Source organism: Catharus ustulatus, chromosome 5 (genome assembly GCF_009819885.2).
Source record: "Catharus ustulatus isolate bCatUst1 chromosome 5, bCatUst1.pri.v2, whole genome shotgun sequence".
In the NCBI taxonomy this organism is placed as follows: Eukaryota; Metazoa; Chordata; class Aves; order Passeriformes; family Turdidae; genus Catharus; species Catharus ustulatus.
Window position 1 is genome coordinate 67,728,275 of NC_046225.1, and position 22,443 is coordinate 67,750,717.

Genomic DNA, 22,443 nt, shown 5'->3' on the forward strand with positions numbered 1-22,443 from the left:
CACAGGAATTCTTGCTCAAGATAGCCCTGCCCAAGGTTTCTACAGGAACTTATCTTGGTGTGCTTTGATAACTTCAAACCCTCTAACCCTTTCCAGAACTGTCATCTCTGCATGTCCCTCCTTTGTAACTTTTTCAAAAAATTCTTTATTTTGTGACCTTTTAGCATGAAGCTGTCATGCTTTGTGGAAAAGTTTATGGAAAGCTGAGAAATTTTAAAACAAAAAAAATTACAAACAGGAAGCAGTATTTAACCCACCACCAAGCTGACCCAGTACTGACTCCTCAGTAATGGAATATTGGCAAGGGGTATCGATTAATCAGCTCTTCTGCAACAGCAAGATGGCTCTAAAACACTGCATCAGGAAGGGAAACAAGTGTGTTATGCCTTAAAGAAAAATAGAAAGTTAATTCTGCTTTTGTCTAAAGTGTGAAAGAGGTGCATGAAGGAAATAAACTGCAGAGGTTTCAGCTGTACATTTCCTGTACTAATACAACCAAAATAAACAGAAGAGGTGTATAATTAATCAGGTCTAGATTTATTTCATGAACTGTGACACAGTTCTCCTTAGAGCAGAGATAAAGTGGAAAATTGCTTCTCACAGTAAGAAACACACCAGTTTAATGCAACTAATTTCCAAGAGGAAACTTCAATGCACAGCCAGACCAAGTGCACACATCAGCAGGAGACTGTGCCATGCGCTCAGGAACTACTGCACCTGTAATGATGAATTCAGACACAGCACAAAGCTGGTTCAGACCCACCTGCACTTTGTCAGCACCAAGACTACAGAAAACGGTCTTAGCAGACGGGCCTTCCCCGTAGGAGGGGAAACACTTATCCACTATCTCAATTCATTTGGGATAGCAGTATCCAATTTGCACTGGACACTTGGGGATAAAAGTTGACAAATTAAATCAGCACATGCCAGGTGTCCTCGCTCTCTGCTGCTCCCAGAGGCACAGCACACCGCCTGCACAGCGCTTACACCTGCGGATGGACCCAAACCCATACCTAGAGTGAAGGGACAGGGGTGCCATCCCAGATTAAAGTAGATAGGAACACTAAAAAAACCGCTGCGCAATGCATTTGTACCTTTTGTTTCAACTCTACAAAGTCTTGCTTCATCCTTTAATACATATAGAGCATCACTGGAAGCACGCTAGGCAATGACTCCGGATGCTCCCAACTCAACACCAAAGCCACAGCTCAACACAAGTGGGCAACACAGCTCTTTCATCCTTCTCTTTCCAAAGCAAAGCAACTACTCCTTTTTTCTGCCGCCAGAAGAGCCTTCCCTTTCCCCACGGGAGGATTCACACCGATGACTTTACTCCATCCCACCTGCGGGTGAGCAAGGCGGCACCGAACCGAATGCATCAAACCATGGAACAGAACACGAGTCACCTCCCCGCTGCTCCCCCAGAGCCGCAGAACCAATCACCCCTTCCCCAGGGACCCGGGGCCGCTCCGGGAGCCGCAGCCCCGCGGCTCTCCCCGCCCGGCACCGCGGGGCCCGCCCGGCGCTTCCCGAGGCTCCCGGGACTCACCCCAGGCGTTTCCCGGCTCCCTCCGGCAGCGCCGCAGCGGGAAGGGGGCCGGCAGAGGCGGACACGGGGAGCCCTTCCCGTCTCGCCCCGCTCCCCCGGCGGGAAGGGGCTCAGCTCCGCCGCAGCCCGGCTCAGCTCCGCGGGCAGCCGCCACCGCCGCACCAGCCACTCATCCCCGCCGCGGTCAGCCCGCGCCCGCCCCTTCCTTCACCTGCCGGGGCCGGCCCAGCCCCGCTCCCGCCCCGCTCCCGCCCCGCCGGCACCGCCCCGGGAGCCGCCGCTGGCGGCCGGGCCGGGAGCGCGGCCTCTGCTGGGGGGGGCCGGCAGCACTGCGGGGTCAGCCGGGACCGGCCCCGGGACCGGCCTCAGCCCCAGCCCCGGCCCCGGCCCCGGCCCCAGCCTCAGCCCCAGGACCGGCCCCAGCCCCGGCACCGGCCCCAGCCCCAGCCTCAGCCCCAGGACCGGCCCCAGCCCCGGCACCGCTGGGCTCTGCCGGGGCTGCGGGTGCTGAGCGCTGCCGGCGCCCCTGCCTCGGGTGTGCCTCACCTGGCGCAGCATCGCTGAGTCCACTCCAGTCCAACCTGGCAGCGAACACCGCCGTGCCAGCCACACCATGGCACGGAGTGCTGCGTCGTCTTCCCTAAACACCTCAGGGACCGTCACTGCACCACCTCCCGGCTGCAGCCCAGAGAACGTGACCTGGGAGCGGGTCTTGTCTGACGGGAAGCAGGGTCTGACACAGGAGCCAGCCTGGAAGGCACCAGGGGCTGGGAGCACGGAGGTTACAGCATAGCTACAGACGGTGACGTTCCTGTGCGAGTGTCCTGTGTCCATGGGGAAGCCCATGGAGGTGCTGCCCCAGGTATCCTGTGTCCATGCAGGTGCTATCCCAGGTGTCCTGTATCCATGGGGAAGCCGTGTAGGAGCTGCCCCAGGCTTGGCACACTGCAGGGAAGGCTGGCTAGGATGTTTGGGGGTGGAAGAGAGGGAAGGTGTTGTAGGTAAAAAAAGAAGAGTTTTGGGGTTGTTTTTTAATATTTTTTTTTTTTTTTTTTTGTCATATAAATTAAAACCATTTAGTGTCAGAGGAGGTTTACATTAGATATTAGTAAAAAGGCTCTTCACCCAGAGGGTGGTTGGGCAGTGGAACAACTCCTCAGGGAAGTGGTCACAGCCCCAAGCCTGACAGAGTTCAAGAAGCATTTGGACACATAGTGTGACCCTTGGGGATAGTCCTGTGCAGGGCTCAATGATTCAGCTTATTCCGTGATATGAGCAGGGGTGTGAAAAATCAAAATTACATTTAAAAGTGTGTAGAAGCAAAATAAGAAAAAATATGGAAAACCTATTTTTAAATGGTCAGCAACTTAAAATGTGGTTTTTTGTCTTGGAAAAATTATTGCTATTTAAAAAAAATTATTGCTATTAAATAATTACTATTCTGAGAGGTGCAAAGTGATCAGTTTTAATTTCATTTACTTTTGTACCGAGAATGTAAATGAAAGTAGAGCACTCAATAAGGCAGTATTACTAAAACATTGATCTGTGTGTCATTCTGAGGCCTGTTTGAATACAAAGCAGCAGATTTCTTTAGTGATTACACAGCTTATACTTCAACCTAGCTGTAAAGCTTTTGACCTTTATGATGGTAGCAGAGTAGTTTCTGTGGTCAGAAAATAAGGTGATGGTGCAATACTTCCCGTCAATGCTATTTATTAGTATTTCTCTTTGCCATTCACAGAACTTTGTAGTATGAAGTAGCAAAGAGAATCCCTCTTCTGAATATAATAGAGAGGAGTCTTGGTCTGTGAAAAGAAAATCCCTATGTTTAAAGTACAACAGAGACTGACTAAAGCTGTAAATGGGGTTTGGTGATGACCATTGATTTGTAACACAGTGCTGTTAACACCTGCCATTGGATGTGAAGGAGTCTCTACGAAAACAGAAAGATCATTTCTGAGTGTGAAGAAGGCATTGCGCTGGCAGGACCTAAGGAAAATGAAGTTTCTTAAGCTTTCTCACAGTTGCAGCCAGCCTCAGGTTTCTGTTGCACAAAGCGTGAGAGCTGTGTGCAGCCGTGGGCAGGCTGGGGAACACAAGTTCCATAAGAAGACCACAGCCAGGAAAGCTGTTTGAATGTAGCTCTTCCACCGATTTTGGTGTGAGTTCTGTGTCAGAACATCCTGACTGTTGGTGGAAATTACAGCATTTATTTTCCTGCCTGACTAAACCCAGAACTTTCAGTCTCTAGAGAAGGCAGATTAGTGCATTAAGCTGAAGCAGGTGTGGGGAACCTTCACTTTGTTGGCTGAATATGCTCTGTGATTTCATTTTATAGGGTACAGCCCGTCATTAAAAGGACTGTGAGTGTTATTACTGGATAGCAGAGCGGGTGGGCTGCCAAACATCTTGGAAAGGCACACTTGGTCCTCCGCAAGGAAAGTATTCCCCACCCCCAAACCAAAGCCTATGCCCTGATACAAACTGTGTTTCAGGGTAACAGGCTCTCTTCTGAGTTGAATTTTACTTCTGTACAAGCTAATCGTTTTGTGTGACCTAATTTACATGCAGTGATCCAGCTGGGAAGAATTGGAGGCTTGCTCATTCCTCTTGGAAAAGCTGTGCCCCGCACTTTTTAGGATCACTCTTGTGTAACATCAGGAAATCATAGTTATTTTATAAGCTTGTTCTTTCTCAATTTTCTCAAACTGATAACTCATTACTGAAGTATGAAGGTTTTATCAGTTCTCATAATACATACTCTTGAAATTATGGAATCACAGAATATCCTGAGTTGGAAGGGACCCAGACAAGAATGATAGAGTCCAGCTCCTGGCTCTGCACAGGAATACCCCAAAAATCACACCATGTGCTAGAGAGCGTTCTTTGAATGCTTCTTGAACTCTGGCAGGCTTGGTGATCGTTAAAGCCATCCAAGTATTTTGAATTACAATAATCTGCTGTTGTAAGGAAACATTCCAACCTAATTTTATCAGTAAATTCTATCTATAATGCTCTTATTAAAGAGAATGGTCAGGTTAGTCTGACATGGTCTACTTCTGGAAAAAAAAATCTGTTTTATATTATTTATCTCTACACGTTCATAATTTTTTTTCTTCAAATTTTCATATGGCAAATCAGATTGAAGGGACTACAAGAACCTCTGTTCTTCTAGAATATAGAATCTGCATAACCCTCATGAAAAATAGGATGTAATTTTTAGCTGAACTAGACTCCAAATCTAACAGACTTATGATAATACTTACTTGTGAGTTCATTAACAAGCTCACCTAGAATTCTGAGAAAGACACTGTCCCTCAATGCCTTGTGGCTCTGCTTCCTCCTTCCTGGTTCTCTTTTTTTTAAAATGTTTGCAAAGCCTTGGTTTATTTGTTGTAGTTGCCTTCCCATGTCTAATTGAAGTGACACTTGGCCAGTGTCATTTCCTGGCCTCCAGACCCAGTTTGCCACAGGCCATCAGTCTTTTGTTTCTTGCACAATCTCTGCTTATACCTGATTTCCCCTTTGTGATGGCTTACTACACACTTTGAGCTCCAGCTGCACCAGGAAAGTTTCTATCCTTGTTTTTTTTTCAGTCATGTGGCACAAGGAGTCATAAGGAGCCCAATGTAAGCTGTCTTCACCAAATCAGGCAGCACCCAAAGGGCAAACCTGGGGTGGGAATGAGAATAGGGTGCTTGGGCATTTTTGTTTTGGTTATTTGTATTCTGCCAATTACCCTACCCAAAAAAACCACCAAAAAGCACAGAAACATGCTAAATCCCAAGGAATGTAAGCATTTGTGTCAAATTTCAGATACTTGTAGCATGCTTGAAAAACATCAGAGAAGGATATAACTACAGAAATAAAGAAGAGACAGATTAAAAGCTGGTACTGTGATGACAACAGGAGTCCTGACTGTGGGGTTCAGGACTGGGTGACCTGTCTAAATACGCAACACACCTTTAAATATGCTCAGGCCTTTCTCATGCTGTTGTTTATCCCAAAATCGTGCTCACTTCGGATTTTGCTTGCTGCTCTTTCTTTAACTGCTCTCCCATGGGAATGCAGACGAGTCTGGCTCCAGAGACACTATCAAGGGGCCCTAAAGGGGCCTCTCAGTAGCAGGGCAGTACACATCAATAATGGTGTGTTTCCTCCTGGCTCCAAGAGGTAAAAGGATTCTGATCATTCTCCTCAACAGGCACGCATTAAAATGACAATATATTTGTGTACAAAGAGGATACTTTTCTTTCTTTGTTCACTAGAATTGCCAGAGAAACTTGAAAAACGTTTAAATTCCAAAGATAAAGAGATGTGAAAAAGAGCAAATGTTTTCATTAGCAGTATTCTGTTGTGTTTATAGGACTTTTACCAAGACTTTGGTAAAAATACAACCTCCTTCTTGGCTTTTTTTGTTGTTGTTTTTTAATGCTGACAAATACTGCAATTTATTTGTTACATAACCAATTCCAGGGCCCAACTGTATCCCTGTAGAGACAGAACAATCCATTATGGAGGAGGAAGCATGCCAGAAAAAGCAAGGCTTCATGAAGGCATTTTGCCTGTTTCTGTCACGCTTTCCGGCTGAAGCTTTAAGGAAATAAACTCACTAATACTTCTTCAACATATTTGGCTGACAGCTTGTACATCCCTCCTTGTCTTCAATATTACAGGGTTGCTGATGTGCAGGACAAGGGTAATGTGATCTGTCTGTGATCGTTTCTGTCCCTGGCATCACAGATTATTCCATTTCTTTTTTCCTGTGCTGCATTTGCAAGCAGATTGTATCACTCCTCTCTGCAGCAAACAACACTCTCTCCTGCTTGGCTCTCAGTGTGCTTGTGTGAAAGCAGCTGTAATTTGGGTTTGGCATCTACTGAGGTCTGTAATGGGAAACTCAGGGATGTCCATTTGACTAACGTGTTTTGCAGTAGCATGAAATATCTAGAAAGAACATGAACAGCATTTGAAAAACAGAGTTTCATAAAAATTCCAAGAAAGTAATCTGTCACCTCCCTAGTTCTCAGAGGAAATAACCACACTGTGGTTAGCTGGGATTTTCAATCCTCATGATTATACTTATTAAGTGAGGAGAAGGCCATTATTGAGACAAAAAGAATGTATTTTCCTTAACTTGCCTGCCCTTGTTAGCACAAAGTACCAACTTTTCCCACATGACCTCATCTGCTAACCTGTGCTCTGGCAAGCCCAGTGAGAAACATCTGTTTCCATCAGATATTCCAAAGGAATATTTCCTTAAAATCCAAATGTTACCAGTTTCACTCTAAGCATATTATTAGAATGACAGTAAACACCAAGTTTTTAGTGGCAGTGAAACACATCTCAAGGTAAAGCGCTGGTTTTTCACTTTTGCAACTGAGCAAACAAAAGATAGCTTCAGCTGCAGGGGCAGAGAATCCCAAATAGCCCAGTGCTAAACCTCCAAGATACAATTCATGGTTTGAGTGCTCTGTGCTGTGATCTCCTCCTACTCCTTCCAGTCTGTTGCAGCAAACTGCTCGGTAACGGAAATCATCAGAACAATTCCAGTCTGCTGCTGGTGACTAACAACATTTTCATCTTGTCAAAGCAATATAACTTACATGGCTGTGAAGTTTCCAGAAGGAAATTACTACTCACACCACTACAGTCTTGTTAAGATGCCTCACACCAAGAAGAGTGGAGGACAAGACATAAAATCCAGCGTAGCAATGCTGCCTTTCAGAGCTCTCCAACTGCAGACGTTCTGATGAAGGCAAGAACAGCAGCAAGATTGGTGGCTACAGGTTTCAGTACCACGTAGGAGGATATAGATATTAAATCATCATTTGGAGAATGTGAAAGCAGACATGTCTCAGGAGCAGGCTTTATTTTGGGCACAACAAAAGGAGCAGCATCCCAGGGTCGAAGGCTGCAGCAGCACCAAAACCCTTCCAGCGTGAGGAAGCGTGGAGCCCTTGCAGACATCATCTGCCTGGTGGAGGGAGCTGAAGTTGCTGGTGTGGGTGGCAAGTACTGCTAGGGAAACCAGGCAATTTCCAACTTGGCTCCCTAACAACAGGACACTGAATAATCCTCATCCTACCTTTGACCCTGATGATATCCTCATGCCCTTTCTCAAATCCTTCTTCATACGTGGGCTATGTTTGCCCTGTTGCTCCCATAGCTACCTGTAAACACTTGTTAACATGGAGACTTTAACTCTCTTTAACACTGTTATTAGCATCTTCCTGGCAGGCATCCTCACCACAATCCTCCTTTTGAGCTGAGCAAACCTGAGCAGTTATTTTACATCCTGTAAGGATGTGGAATCTATCACAGTGTCTTTTAAAACCCAATGCATATGCATAATAATGAATCTAAAGGCCTAAAAGCAAAGTAAAATAGGCCAAAACTGTTGTTCAAAAGCAACTTGCAAGAAGTATAAAATTTGATTGTAAATCCTTTTTCAAATGCATTGAGTGCAGGAAGCAAACCAGGGAATCAGTAGAGTCAATATATGATTAAACTTTAAAGTTAGCCTCAGAGAAGATAAGATCACAAGAGAGCATTACAGAAAAACTGAATAAATATCTTACTTCTCTGAGGAAGTTAGGGGAATTCCCATGCAAGACCTTTTCACCTGAACAAGACTGTGTTCTCCCAGGAGTTCTAAGGTAATATAGTCAGACTGTGGCATACAACCTTTGGCTTAAAAGTAGCGTTTTCTGAGAAGATAAAGGCAATAAATGTGATTGTGATTTATCTTCAATCATTCCAAGAGTCAGAGTTCTACAGCGTGGCATCTGGATCAGAGTGAATTAATAAAGAGTGTAGTAAAACAATTAGGAGAGGCAATAATGTGTTATGAAGGAGTCAGTATAGTTCTTAGGAAAAAGACTTATGCCTCACAAGTAAATCTGCTGAAGTTCCCTGAAGGAGTCACTGGGCATGTGAAAAGGGAGATCCAGCACATATGGCCTATTCAGATTTCTAAAACCCATTAATTGCTGTTACCTTTCAAGACTTTTCAAGAAAATTATCACCAATGTCCAAAAAAAAAAAAGCAAAAAGATGGGAAAAAGAAGGCAGGATTTAAACAGAGTTTTCACTGTGAAGAAAGGCATTTTCCTTCCTTAGGGACTGGCATGGCATTTAAGTTGTTCAACATAACAATCATAAACAATCTAATAAAAGTACTATAATACAAAATGTACTGTAAGAAGGGACATGAAAAAATGTGCTGATGCTGAGTTACTTGGGGTAGCAAAGATAAATTCTGGGTGTGGGGAGAGACTTAATCAGAGCATATAATTGCAAACATCTTCCTAACAGCAAATAAAATGGGTCCTGAGCTGGTTATTACAACTGAGGAATGAGAGCTTGGGTTGTAAGAGCTCCAAAAAGCTGGTGGTTCAATACTCAGCAATAGTAAAACTGCAAGCAGAACATTTAGTGACTATTAGCAAGGGAATCAAGAACAAATCTGAAAACAGTCTCATGCCAAAGTACAAATCCATCAAGCTTCACAGCCTGGAAACCTTTTAGTACAAGGTACCCCATTGCAAAAAAGCTATAGGAAAATGCCACAAAATGTAGTGATTGTGTGGTTAGGCTGTAAATCTCCTTGCTTCAGGATGCTGTGGATGTTAGGAGTTCAGTCAGGTTTTAAGTGAACCTGGGAAAACCTCAAGCAGAAAAACCCATCATCAATTAAAATAATATAACACTTCTCCCTCCAGAACATTCACCACTTTGAAGGTTTTGGAATAAACAAATGCTGGGCTAGATGGACCTTCCATAGGACCAATAAAAACATTCTTACATAATCATCACTGCTTTTAAAATATGTTATACAAATTGTTTCCTTGTCACTATGGGAATGCCTCAGCTGATTTCTCTGTAGTTGAACTTTAGGTTGACTCAGCACCTGAGTCATTGTGTCATATTTCACCAGGCTCAATCCATTGCCTGGTACATTCACCATGAATTTTGCTGGGGCTTCCTGCAAGACTCAGGTGAAGCTAGTACAAACAGTAAAAACTCAGCAGAGGTAGCACCTCTGAACTTTGGGGTTTTTTACCTTTAAATAAGAAATATCTATGGATTTGGTATAACTGAATTATTGTGACATAGCAATGCTATCAGGATGAGAGCGATCAGAACTATGTAGAAACTCATCTCACCCTTCAGAAAGGTGGTGGAGAGGACAGCTATTTCTCAAAAGGGTACAGACAATGAAAAGGGTTTCCTTAGAAACCAAACCTAGCAACCAGAAGACCCAAAAACAGTCTTGTGATTGTGACCACTGTGGACATCTGTCCAACAACTGTGCCAAGAATTCAACTAATAAGCCAAGAACACAGCCAGAACTGAACAAAGGAGTGCTGTCTCCTCGGGGAAGCTGTCTGGTACCCTGCAGTCTAGCTCTGAAGAGCAAACACTCTGTGACAAACATAATTCAGAAGACTCCAGACCCCAACACTCCACTTTAGGCTGAAGAATGTATCCAAAATGCAGCATTTTCAAGAGAAGTCTAAACATCAAACTGTATCAGTCCTAATGAAAATAGGAGAACCTTGAACTGAGAATAAGGAAACAGGAGAGACATGGGTGGCATTGTCTGTGACTCACCTCTTGATAATTTTGCTATCCATAAATTAACATGATGGTTTATAAGAAACAAAGTTATTATATTCATGCTCCACATAATCTTAAGGCAGAATTAGATATAATATAGGATGGATCAGTATAAGCAAGCCCAAGAGATGCTGTGGAGTTACAGAACAGAGCTGCTGCCAGGACCATGCATTCTGAAACATTGCAGTATGGAGAAGAAATACAGGAGGAATTACAGTAATCTGATCTTTGAAGCCTGTCAGTCAGGTCTACTATAATATTTATCTGCATATCAAGAACAGATAATAATGGTAAAAAAAAAGTGTACAGTTAATTGAAAAACTGGAAGTTTATAGGAAGCTGTTAGAAAACATGTGGGCTACCCACCACCAGTGAAACAAGGTACCAAAAGCTTCAGTGCAGCATAAAATTGTCTTTGCCTGTGAGCTCTCATTCCTGCTGCCAAAAATCTGAGGAGCTTGAGCTGTTCTAATCTCTAATTTGTAAACAGTCAGTGTTTATTTTGTTTCTCTCTCAATTTTTTGAATATTATCATTATTTCTCCTCTTAGTACAACGATAAAGCAGCTCATTTATTTTTCCAAGCCCTATATTTTCTGAAATTGGGCCAACCACATGTTTTCAGTATGATATAAATTTTCCTTCACCTTGCTTTACATCACCAAGTGTTATGAAAGTTACTTTCTTGCTGTTTGTAAAGCAATTTGAAATCTTCTCCTGTCAGATATAATATACCCAAATAATTATTCAGCCCCATTCATAGCTGAATCTTCTCCAGTGCATCAGGACAGAATTATCTGGTGACATGTTGGAGGGCTAAGAAGGCATTTCTCCTCTGTTTCTGCTCACACAAAACTCACTGATGCCACAAAACATTTCCAGTGATTTTCTCCTCCAGAAAAGTGGAGATAATTTTGCCTTGATGAGAACTGGTGTGTTTGCAGAAGCAGAGCAATTTTCTGTTTCTGATGTGAACAGACTGGTGCCTGAGAAAGTCTTTGCAATTTCCTCTTTCTCCTCTTGCAAAATATCTCTTCACATTAGGAATAAAGCACAGCAAAACCGAGGTGACAGAAGCTGTAATTTATAAAGGACAACCATAGAGTGCTGCAGCTCCTTGCACACATGATATCAGAATGCCTTCCTCATGTTGGGCCATGGTGTATGCACATTGCTAGGTATGCTAACACTCCCCTCTCCCTGTGGTCACTAATGTGCATAAATTACATAAAGACACTCAGGCCTCAGTGGTGCAAAAGACAGAAAACTGCTGGGACAGTCTGCTTTTGCAAATAGAGCAAGCATCTGAGCCTAGGGCATATCCTGTGTAGGTTAAAAATAAACCACATAAAAGAGTGGCCACAGCAGCAACATTTTGACATGCAGTCTAGAAATGTTACCTTTCCAAACAAACTAAGCCCAACATTAGGCTTGGAAATAACAATTATTTCAATATATCTGAGTCCTGCATCAAACACAGCAAGTGAGATTCAGCTCCATATTAATATACCAAAATTGAAATATCTCTGTGTGAGCTAGCTGGGTAATGTTCCTTTGTGGTGGAGTTCTAGGGCTTGATTTTGGCTTTCCTGTTGCACACATAATGGCTAATATTATTTAAGCTGCTGCATCAGTGAGTTCTGCACAGGGAGGGCAGCTATAACACAAGCCCTGCACCCCAGGAGCAGCAGCCAGGGGCCAGGTGAGGTACCTGACCAGCCACAATGTGCCTCTGTTGAGGCAAAAGTGCCCTATGCCTGGTCAATAGTTCAAAAGAGCTGCTCAGCTTACCCAAATGCAGCTTCCTATTCTTTATCTAATTACTAGGGTGCATTCCCTAGAGTTTCATTGGTTGTGAAGGAAGCTTTATTTGCAAATAAAGTATCTCAACTTCCTCAATTATGGTGTATTAATCTGACTCTTGCTCAATGGGCTTAATTCAAATACCTGATAATTTGCATTTTTTTTTGCCATTTGAGATGCCTTAAGCTATCCTGAGCTTTCCCAAGGAGCTGACAGCTATGAAATAGGTGCATGAGGCACCCCTGTCCTTGGAGCTGCAGCTGCACACATGGCCCCAGTGCTCAGAGCACCTCCAAAGGCACTTGGCACTCACAGCCACAAGTGCCACAAGTCCACGTGCTCTATCTCTTTTCCCCTCTACTGATAATCAGTATACTTGAGTTATAAGAACCACACCAAGCCCAGTGCTACTGTGCTGAAGGCAGGGTGTGTTAGCCATTTCCTCCCCTTCTTTGAATCTCTGTGGCCTGTGCAAAAAGCCCTTCCTCTGCATTCTCCCCTGACACAGTGGTCACAGACACTACAGCGAATGTCACATTCTCCGGATCTGACCGGCTCAGGCAAACCCACAGTCTGACCTCAAGGCTTTCTGGACATCACAGGCTTGGTTACCTCCTTGCTGAAGACATGTTCAGCTTTCAGGGGAGCAGTCAGTGCACCAGCAGCACCCACAGGCAGCTCACTCACATGGATATCCTAAACATCATAAATTCCCTCCACCCAAACGTGCACTGCTTATCACAGAAATGTTTTCCACCACAGCTAAAACCTTCCATGCAGGTACAGATGGTCTAAGCAAGCAATCACCGAGCCCTGGTGCCTTCGGGGTTGCAGGTAGCTCAGGTCCTGCTATGTGTGAGTGGCCTTTTTTCCAGGAAGCCCCTTCCTGAGAGGATTGTTTTGTAGCTGTCAGAGACAGGTTTTCATAACAGGCTGCCATGGGGTGGGCGACTGCCAGAAATCTGCTAAAAGGAGAAACTGGGAGTGAAGTTAAGATAGCAAGAAGAAATTTTAGACGTGCATTAAGAGCAAAATAAGCCCCAGCTATCATAGAAGGCCCATTAGTCAAAGGAAATTATAAATCTGCAGATAACAATGCAGAAAATGCAGAAGTACTAAAGAGTTCTAATTTATATTTGGAGGAAGGAATGTGATATTCTCACACCACATGAAGATGTTGAACTGCGGTCAAGTTAGCAAATAAGTCAGATGATGATAAAAGGCATCTCTTGGGATACTCTTACATAAGCCAACCTGCATTATTTGCACCCAGGAATAGTGAAAAAGCAGACTGTGGAGTACCTCTGGCTACTGTTACTTCTTGATAAATTTTTGGCATTAACAACATTAAAAGCAGGTGGTGTGAAATTCCAAAAGACTGGAGGAGTGCAACTGTTGTGCCGACATTAAAAATATGCAAATATATTGGGGGGAGATCTGTGCAAACAAACAAAAAGGTTGCTCACCTCAGGTGAAATAATGGAAAAATAGATAAAGAATCTAATGAAAGAACAAGTATGTATTCAGTGTTTCAGCCTTGACATCCTGATAGAGATGGGTGATACAAGATACAAATGAACCAAAAAGTGCACAGATTCAGAACCAGCTGAAAGATTTCAACAAGCGTTCAGTCAGGCTTATCATGGAATACTGTGGAAGTAAAAAGAAAATAACTATGGAAAAATTTGCAGATGACACAAAGATGGAGTCCCATAAATGAACCCAATATGTTTTTATTAGTGGTGTGGACCACTAATATATACAGAGAGGAACAAACTAGCTAAGGAAACAAATTCTCCTTCTGTTGATATTAGGAAATTAAGACCAGTTGCCATTCTGGCAATGATGCCTCAAGTATGCACAAAATATGCTACACTTCACTAGCATCAATTATCTTTTAAACAAACACAAGTTTTGCTTACACACCTTTCTGACTGAGTGCTGACATTTGCATGAACATTTGCACAGCATTACAGCTATGATTGGAAAGCCCTAGCAGATTATCTAGAATGTGTTTTCTGCCCTCCAGTATTTGTTATCCTTTGTGTGGCAATTGAGGACTTGAGAATTTCTCTGAGAATTTCCTTGCATAAATCTAAACCTGTTATCACCTCTCAGGCAGTTTTCGACAAATTGCTAGATTTCTCTAACCCACATTAGGTGTCATGGTAACAAGGCTTTGGCACCAGCAGATCCTTTTCCCCACGGGATGTGAGTCTAATGCTCCATCTGGTGAACAGCCTGCTGTCAGCACAGCCATGCAGCATCCTGACCCTGCTGAGGGTACAGCACCACTGGCAAATAAACACCCAAAAGGACACATCCCCTGCTTCCTGCAGAGGCTTCCCTTCTCCCACATGGACATCCTCTCCTTTGAGGACTGTTGTAATGAGTTTTCCACCACAGCTCCTTTAGGCTTCAGCTTTACCAACATTCATTATGCTTTTTTCATAGATATCTCAGCTCGTTTTTATACACTTTATTCTTTTCCCCAATTCTTCCTAGGCATTTTCATTCCACTGCTCCACAATCTGCTTCTAAATCATATTTTATGTTTTTAAAGGACAACTAGGAGTCAGAAGAAGAATTATTCATAAGTACTCATCCTTGTTCAACCCTTACATTTAATGAACAGCACTGCATTTTCTTTTCTCTATGTTTTATATCCATGTGAAGATAACCCACTTAGAGATGTCTTTCTTAAGCTTGCCTTACAGTCTTTATAGCTTTTTACAATGCTGTCTACACTGCTTAATCTTTCCACTGGAATATATGTTTGCCAACACTGGCAGCTATATTAGAAACAATACACAAAATAATTTTTAATGCTGGTATTGCAAAATAAAAGAAATCTCTGAGCAGCATTAGGTAATTTTTATATTAGAAGTCATTAAATACATGTGATCTAGATTATTCAAGGTAGGAAGTATGTACTCTACCAGTAAATAATATGCAAAATCTGGCCCTTTTCACTTGTATGTCCTGTACTAGGGGTCTCCAGGACACATAACAATGTGGGTAAGCAATGGCACATGCAACACTGAGAGTGCCACAGAGTGATTTTATGGGCAGCATAGAGAATATATTCACACAGACAATGTGCTACTGTCTAGAAATATCAGAGCTAGCTCTGAACAAACTGCCTCAGAAAGCAGATGCAGAGTGACTGCATCAGTATTGCTTTCCACTTGGGCTAATTAGCCCAGATAATACACAGGCCAAATCAGCTGGCACAGAGCTCTACAACTCCTCACATGGGCTTGTTCCTCAGCCAGCTCTGATTGTGCTATTTGAAAATCCATTGTACCACAAAAGCCTGCATTTGCTGCTGCACAGCAAGTCTCTGTGAGGTTTACAGAGTGGCTGTAAACCCATTTATTGGAGGGAGTGCAGCCTGGAGGCCACAGGAGGATGGTATGTTTTATATGCAGTGTCATACAATGAATTCCACAGACAGAAACTGCAATCCAAGTGTTGGGTTCTTCCCAGCATCTCCTCTCATGAGCATCTGGACAACAGGGGTTTGTACCACCCCAGTCACACAAAAAAAGGTTTGAACCTGGATTTCCCACACTGTCACTACAAACTGCCACCACCACTGATGGAACAGAAAATACTGGGAAAGAAGCTGTCAGGTTCATTTCCAACGTGGAAGAAGCTGTGTCCCACTAATTCTGACTGGTGCCCAAGGACAGATGTGTTCCAGAACATTGGCTTCCATGAGCAATTCCAGAGTCTGAACTTATTCCTTGGGATCAGAACAGTGCTGAGCTTGCCAGTGAAAGTATTTCCCTACAATGTGGCATTGGGCAATGCTTTGCCTCAGGCTGACATTTCCAATCTTGCAATATCACCTAGACTGTCCCTGAAAGATGAGAATTGCTTCATAGGGACACCTGAGGTACAGGTGAGGTTTGTCCTCACCTTGCCACATGCCAGAGAGGTTCCTCATTGCCATTAGCCACTGGGACACGCTGCTGCTTCTGCTGCTTCCACAGCTCCACCTTTAAACTGGCCTGTGCAGCTCCTGTGGACACCATTCTCTTACCCTCTGGGTATTTCACACCAGCTGAAAACTTGCTCGAGGTCTTCTGGTGCTAAGGATAACAACTTCTTTAAAATTAATTTTAAGATTAGGAAGCTACTTTGAAACCACCCCTGTCTCCAGAGAGTTCAAGTAGAAATATATACTTAGAAAATTCAACAAAATACAAAAATGCTGACAAAACATAAAGCTTGCCTCAGGTTTATGAATTATCTTTATCCTCCGAAACTTAGATTTTGTATCTATGTGTAACTTAAGAAACAATACAAACATAGAAATTGAATTGAATTACTCACTAATTATTGGCTTTTTTCTTCCTGAGACCAGTCCCAATGGTAGTCTGGTGTTCTGCACCAATAATGAGTAGAGGAAATCAATTCCACCAGATTTGCCTTTGAGGAAGAACTTTCACAAATAAAGCACAAAGAAGTATTTCTATCAGGAAGAAACCAGCCCTTGAAGATTTTGACAGTTTTCTGTCTATTGAAAATGCCACAAAACAAGATGCAGGACATTGAGGTCAGGACATACCATCACATCTGAGATCAGCAATTGTAAATCTGTGTTTTCTTATAGGACAGGAGATAACATAGCTGCTATGCCAAGAAAAGTGCATGTCCCTTGCATGGAAGATTCTGCCTTGACAGAAACCATTAGATCTTTCTCTCAGCACCACCTTTCCAGTCCACTGCAGCTGCCAGTGATGCCACCCTGACCCATGTGTGCTATCCAGTGACACACAGCCAGCTCACGTCCTGTAGAGCTGGAACCCAGCTGGAACCCTTGAAAAGACTCCTTGGAAATCAAAAGACAGGAAATCTGAGGAAAAGTGTGAAGAAAAGCTGTAGGAGAGAATTCAGAAGTAAATGTTGGTGATCAGGCATGGCTAACCCACCTGGTGACCAGGTATGAGACATATTTACAGGATGTTAAGAGCCATGTATTGATGCCAAAAGTTGGGTGTCCAAATTAACCTGCATAATAAAATAAATAAAATAAAGACTGCATGAAAATGAACTGACAGGGGAAAAATTACTCAGTGTATTGTCAAATTATCCAGAAGAATAAGACAGTGGGAAATGCTTCAAACAGACTTGGAGGGGAGAAACAAAAGGTGAAGGAGTCTGGGGACAAACTGGTCTTTGTTGGAGCTGCTTAGGGCCAGAGCCTGAGTAGCTTCAGAGAGTGAATTATCCTCAACTCCTAACAAATGATCCCTTCAAGTTTTGGTTCAACAACATCATCTGGGCAGCATTCCAGTGTGTGCTCTGTGGGCAGAGACTTTGATATCCAGAGTGTCAATCCAGGGCTTTTCAGAAGGCACTGCTATCATTAAAAAAAAAAATGTTAAGGGAAAAACCCCACCTTCACAAAACCCCCTCACACACAAGAACAACAGGAAAGCCTAGCTAAAACCACACCTCATAAAATTATTTACAGTATCTGAGACTGAGGCCAGGGGAGTTATTCCCCACTTCTACCATCACAGCTGTGATAGGAGTTCAGCCTTCAGTCTTTGGAGAGTTGAAACACTCTCATTTCAAAGGGAAATCACCGAAACTCAAGCTGTAGGGTTTCCTATCTTGGTGCAGATAGAAAGGCCAAGCAAAACAAACATCGGAAAAGATCCTGAGAGTCAGCAGAAACTACATGATATCCTTCCCTTATTAGTTCATGTTTATTTTAACTCTCTTTCCTCCTGACATTTTCCTAGACAAAAAGGCTTATAACCAGAGACTCAGACCAGCACCTTTTATTCTCACTTTTAGTTAAGGCCAGCAATAATCCCTAATATTTTGGTGGTCTTGAACTTCTTCCCAGATAAAACACACAAGCCTTAAAACTGGAAAGTCCTGGATGAAAATCCTTCCCTTCATGTCCAACCTAAACCTCCTGTGACACAGCTTCAGACCATTCCCTCAGGTCCTGTCACTGTCACCAGAGAGAAGACATCAGTGTCTGCCCCTGCTCTTTCCCTCAGGAGGAATTTGTAACTGCACTGAGGTCTCCCCTCAGCCTCCTCCAGGCTGAACAGCCCAAGTGCCCTCAGCCTCTCCCCACACAGCTTCCCCTCTGCCTTCACCATCTCTGTTTTCTTCATTTGGACAGTCTAATAGTTCAATATTAATACTTTCTTATATTGCGGTGCCCAAAACTGCACACAATATTCAAGATGAGGCTGCACTGGGTGTGTGTGTCTGCAAGCAGACAAGTACCAAGAGAGGACAGCACACACAGACACAGGTGACAGACCACAGAAATGATCCCCCAGCCATACACATGGATATGCCATGGGATGGACAGTGGGGAGCTCAGACTGAGGGGTCTGGCAGGCTCTGGGGGCAGTGCTGGCAGTAGCCACTCACCCCCACAGCAGCTTCAGCTCCTCCTGACAGAAACAGCTACAGCTCACTTCATGCTAAAGACGCCTGTGTCAGAAAGATCCCTGCCAAGGGACTGTGCAGCAGTGTGGCACCATGGTGCTGGGACAGGAACTGCTGCAAACAGGGCAAGTCAAACAGGGAGAGAAAGATGGGGACAGAAAGGTTGAGGATGCAGTGACACAGCAGCTTTGCTGGACCTGGGAGGCAGCCCTGGCCATTCCACTCCCCATGTAAGAGCAGAAGTGTCCTCATGGGGAGTGAATGCAGGTGAAGAGCAGACTGTAATTTCACCCCTTAATTTACCATGTACTAACTGACCCTCATAGTCCTTCTTGCTGTGTAAAAATATGTGCCATGCTAAACCACATTTTGAACAAGTTATTAAGTCAAAAGGACTAGATTCTTCTCTGGCATCTTGGATTAAGCACCCAACATATTCTCTAAAAATTATACAATGTGGGTGTACAGTAAGTGAGTTTTACTAATATGTTCCGTTCAATTGTTATTATGAAAAAGGAAATTATCAACAGCTAAAACACTTTTCATTTGTTTCCCATATTGTTCTTCCTTCTCAAAAGTGACTTGCTCAAATAATCTTCACAGCCCACACACATTCACCTTTCAAAAAAATAACAAAGCAAGGTTTGACTTATTGGCTTCACTTCTACTATTTGCAGTGACAGTCTTTTTATTTTTGGATTGTGGCTTTTAAATTTGAAACTAAGAATGGCAGCCACCCCCAGAGTACCATTTGCGTAGGGGGAATGTTTAGTACACAAAACTGTCTGTGACCCTTCCTCCTATCACTCACTCCGCCTACACCTCTCACCTCCCAGTCAGTTTTGTGTGAGACACACAAAGCAGAAGCCCAGCTCTCGGTGAGCAGTGTTCGTTTGAGGAAGTTCAGTCAGGCTTGTCAGCTCGTGACTCCTCGTTTCGCGCTGCAAGCAGCAGGACAGCGCTGCACAGCAGCCAGCTCCTGTCCTAGAAATAGGTGTGCAAGGGAACAGTTTATTCATTTCAATTATATTATCTGAATCTAAGGAGTCATAGTTATATGGGAACATCCCGACTAAAGCATTTGAATTCTCCACTGAGCTCCCTAGCATTGTTCAATGTTAAAAGAATTGTGAGGAAGGCACAACAAAACATCAGATGGAAAATTAAGAAACAACTTCCCCGTAAGAGAGACTTCCTTTGCTAGACACTTCTTTCATGCCCTGATATATTTGTGTATCTCTGAAGAAAACCCTTATCACATCTAATATCCTGGGATTTGTTTCCGGCATTGTGGACTCTGAGCACTGACTCCTGCTGCACTTTTGGCCTCAGTGAAGTCCCAAGGCACGTGTGAGCCAGGACTCTGAGCACACACCTGCTCTCTCACCTGTGCACACCACCCTGTGACTAATCACTTCCATTGCCTGCTTTACAGCCCTCTTTATAGCTGGGATTCTTTAGACGTGACTGTAGCTACAAAGAACATGCCATCCCTTTCTCTGTGGCACTGTATCTTCCAGTCCTTTATCCAGCCAAGGATTCAGGTACTTTTTCTGGCTGGTACTTCACACTGGATGCTTCACACAATTTTCCATTGTCAACATAGGGAAATATCTGGAGTTAAGTAGTAAGTGATGACAAGGAGTACAGGAGCTAATGGGGTAAATTAATAGTTTAAATTATTTCTTTCCCTTTCATATCCTGAGTATTTCTTTGCCTATTGCATAGTTGACCCCAAAGACCTGGATTCCTCCACAGCTCTTCCCAACACTCAAAATCCTGTTAAAGGTGAACTATGTATTTTTGCCATTTTATTTAATGTTTCTTTTCTTAAGCTGCCAGAAAAAAAAGAGAAGGTTAAAGATCCCCATCAATATGAGCTCTGCTTAGTGCACCTGAAATGTGGGAGTGTCCTGCTGTATCCACAGGAGAAGCATCTCCTAACTGACAAGAGATATTAGCTAAACACCTCAGAAAGTTTCTCCATGAGAGGGGAACCCCAGGACAGTCCTTCTGATCCAACAGAGAGGAGGTAAGGAGATATTTCAGAAACAGCTCATTTTTCTAATATGTGTTTTAAATTTTTAGCCACATCTCTTCTTGATGAAGGATATGGATTATCAGAAGGAACAGAACTGACACATTTTACTCTTGAGAAAAATTATGCAACTTTACTAATTTTCTAATGAAAGCTTCCCTTGTCAGCTCAAAATAAGTGCTATTTTGAAAAAGAGCACGTGAGCCGTATATCGAAACGCCCACGGTTGTCATACACAAACATTGCACTTGCACATCGAACAGCACTTTTTCTGGCAGTGGAAATAAGACCTACTTTGTTTATAAAGCAGTTTGTTTTGAAATTTTGAGATGTGAAGGCTGTCAGCTGGAGTTTCAAGAGCTGGGTTGGCAGGAGTCACAGTTAGGAAATTACAGGGGTTTAAGGCTCAGGTTGACAAGGGTGTGATGTTGGGTTAAGGCTGGATGTGAGAGGCTTTACTAAGGTGGGGCTTGTGCCAATATGAAATCCCTACCTAATCTTAGGACTTCACCTTACAGAAGTTTGATATCAAGATTAATCAGGACTTTTGTTGGGAAAAAACTTAGGCCAGCAGGGGCTGATGAAGAAAGATCAGTACTGGATTGAGAAGAAGCCCTTGCTAAATTTAGAGCTGGTGCCAAGAGCAGCATGAATCCAACACCAGTGCAAATCCTTGCTTAGTTTAACACAGTGAGCCTTCCAGCCTTATAAAAACCAAAGAGGCCACACCTCTGATCAAACCTTGCAACCCTTGCCAGACCCAAAAACAATAGAAACTCTCTGACTTTGCTCGTCTGCCCCCTCTTCCATCACCTAAACCTTACGGCCAATTGTCTCCCAGCAGACCCAGACACCTTCAGTTATTCCCAAATCCAAACCTAATTCAGTCTGGGTGGCAAATTTAACTCCAGGACATGTTTTTATCCCATCCTGAATCCGCTCTCGTGACCCAAAAATCAATTTAAGTTAATACTAAATTTAATCTTACTGGTTCCTGCCCGCCCCAGATACCAGAGTTGAGTGGGGTTGATATGACAGACTTCACACAGTGTCTGAAAGCAGTTGATAAACTAGTTTAGCGTTGGTGTTAAGATCACAGTTTTAGGCAGCAAGGAGCAGGGATTTCAGCCTGTGGCTGTGTCCAGCAGAAATCTGACATCAGCCCAAGCCACATCACTAATTTCAGATCCAGGGCTAGAGAAGGTCAAGAGATGGCAATAAAATGGAGAGTCTTCAACTGCTGGAGCATCTCCTCTGCCAAAATCAGGCAACAACCCCAGAAATCATGAGTCTAAGTGTTTCTGGCCATGATCACTAAAGGCCTCTTTTGTGGTGTTTGGTATGCACAACTCTATAAATAAACTTCACCATGAGACAATCTAGGAATAAAATCTAAGTGACAAAATACATCTGTTACTTTTAATATTTACAATACTATTTTAAGAATTAATTAGAAAAATATAAAAGTGATGAAGTCCAGGCCTCAAAAACTGGGGAACATAAATAAACAAAATTAATTAAATTCCTTAAGTGCACACATGCAAGTGCATTATAATACAGCCTTTAATTACAAGAGAGCATAATGGTTTTTCTTGTGTTATTGAATGAATTTGGTGAATATTTCTCCTCAGCATAAGGCAAAATGTATCAAGGATGGGCAGCTAATAATGGTATAATTACTAGTGTTCTTACCTTCTAAGCTAAAAAAATTGTAGCATATCTAGTAAATGGGGAAAATTATTCCAGAAAGGAGAAAAAAAAAAATCACAATTAAAGAAAATAGAGAACCTGTACAAGCAAAACACTCTTCTCATTAAAGTAATCAAATTATTAAAATGATGACATTTGATATGTCCAGATCAGAGGCACTAGCTGTAAGTCAGAGATAACAGCACTCCCTGAAATCACAAGAGTATTTTGAAGATAATTCATTTCAACTGATGAATGCAATATTAATTCAGATATCATAAAGACACAAGTACAAGAATGCCTGCAAAGAAATA

The 22,443-nt window shown here is 43.0% G+C and overlaps 1 protein-coding gene across 3 annotated transcripts in view; it reads right to left on the reverse strand.

The window, feature by feature from the left end:
* The window catches only part of SH3BP2 (SH3 domain binding protein 2), a 61,438-nt gene that overhangs the window by 34,171 nt on the left and 4,824 nt on the right, over positions 1-22,443 (reverse strand). The window contains exon 1 of one of the 3 annotated variants that reach the window (XM_033061264.1): positions 2,096-2,161. The exons of 1 other annotated variant lie outside the window; for it this stretch is intronic. The gene's annotated coding sequence lies outside the window, so the exon portion shown is untranslated. Of the gene's footprint in view, positions 1-1,549; positions 1,677-2,095; positions 2,162-22,443 lie in introns of those variants that run through there. One more of the 3 variants, XM_033061262.1, reaches the window with a different exon arrangement.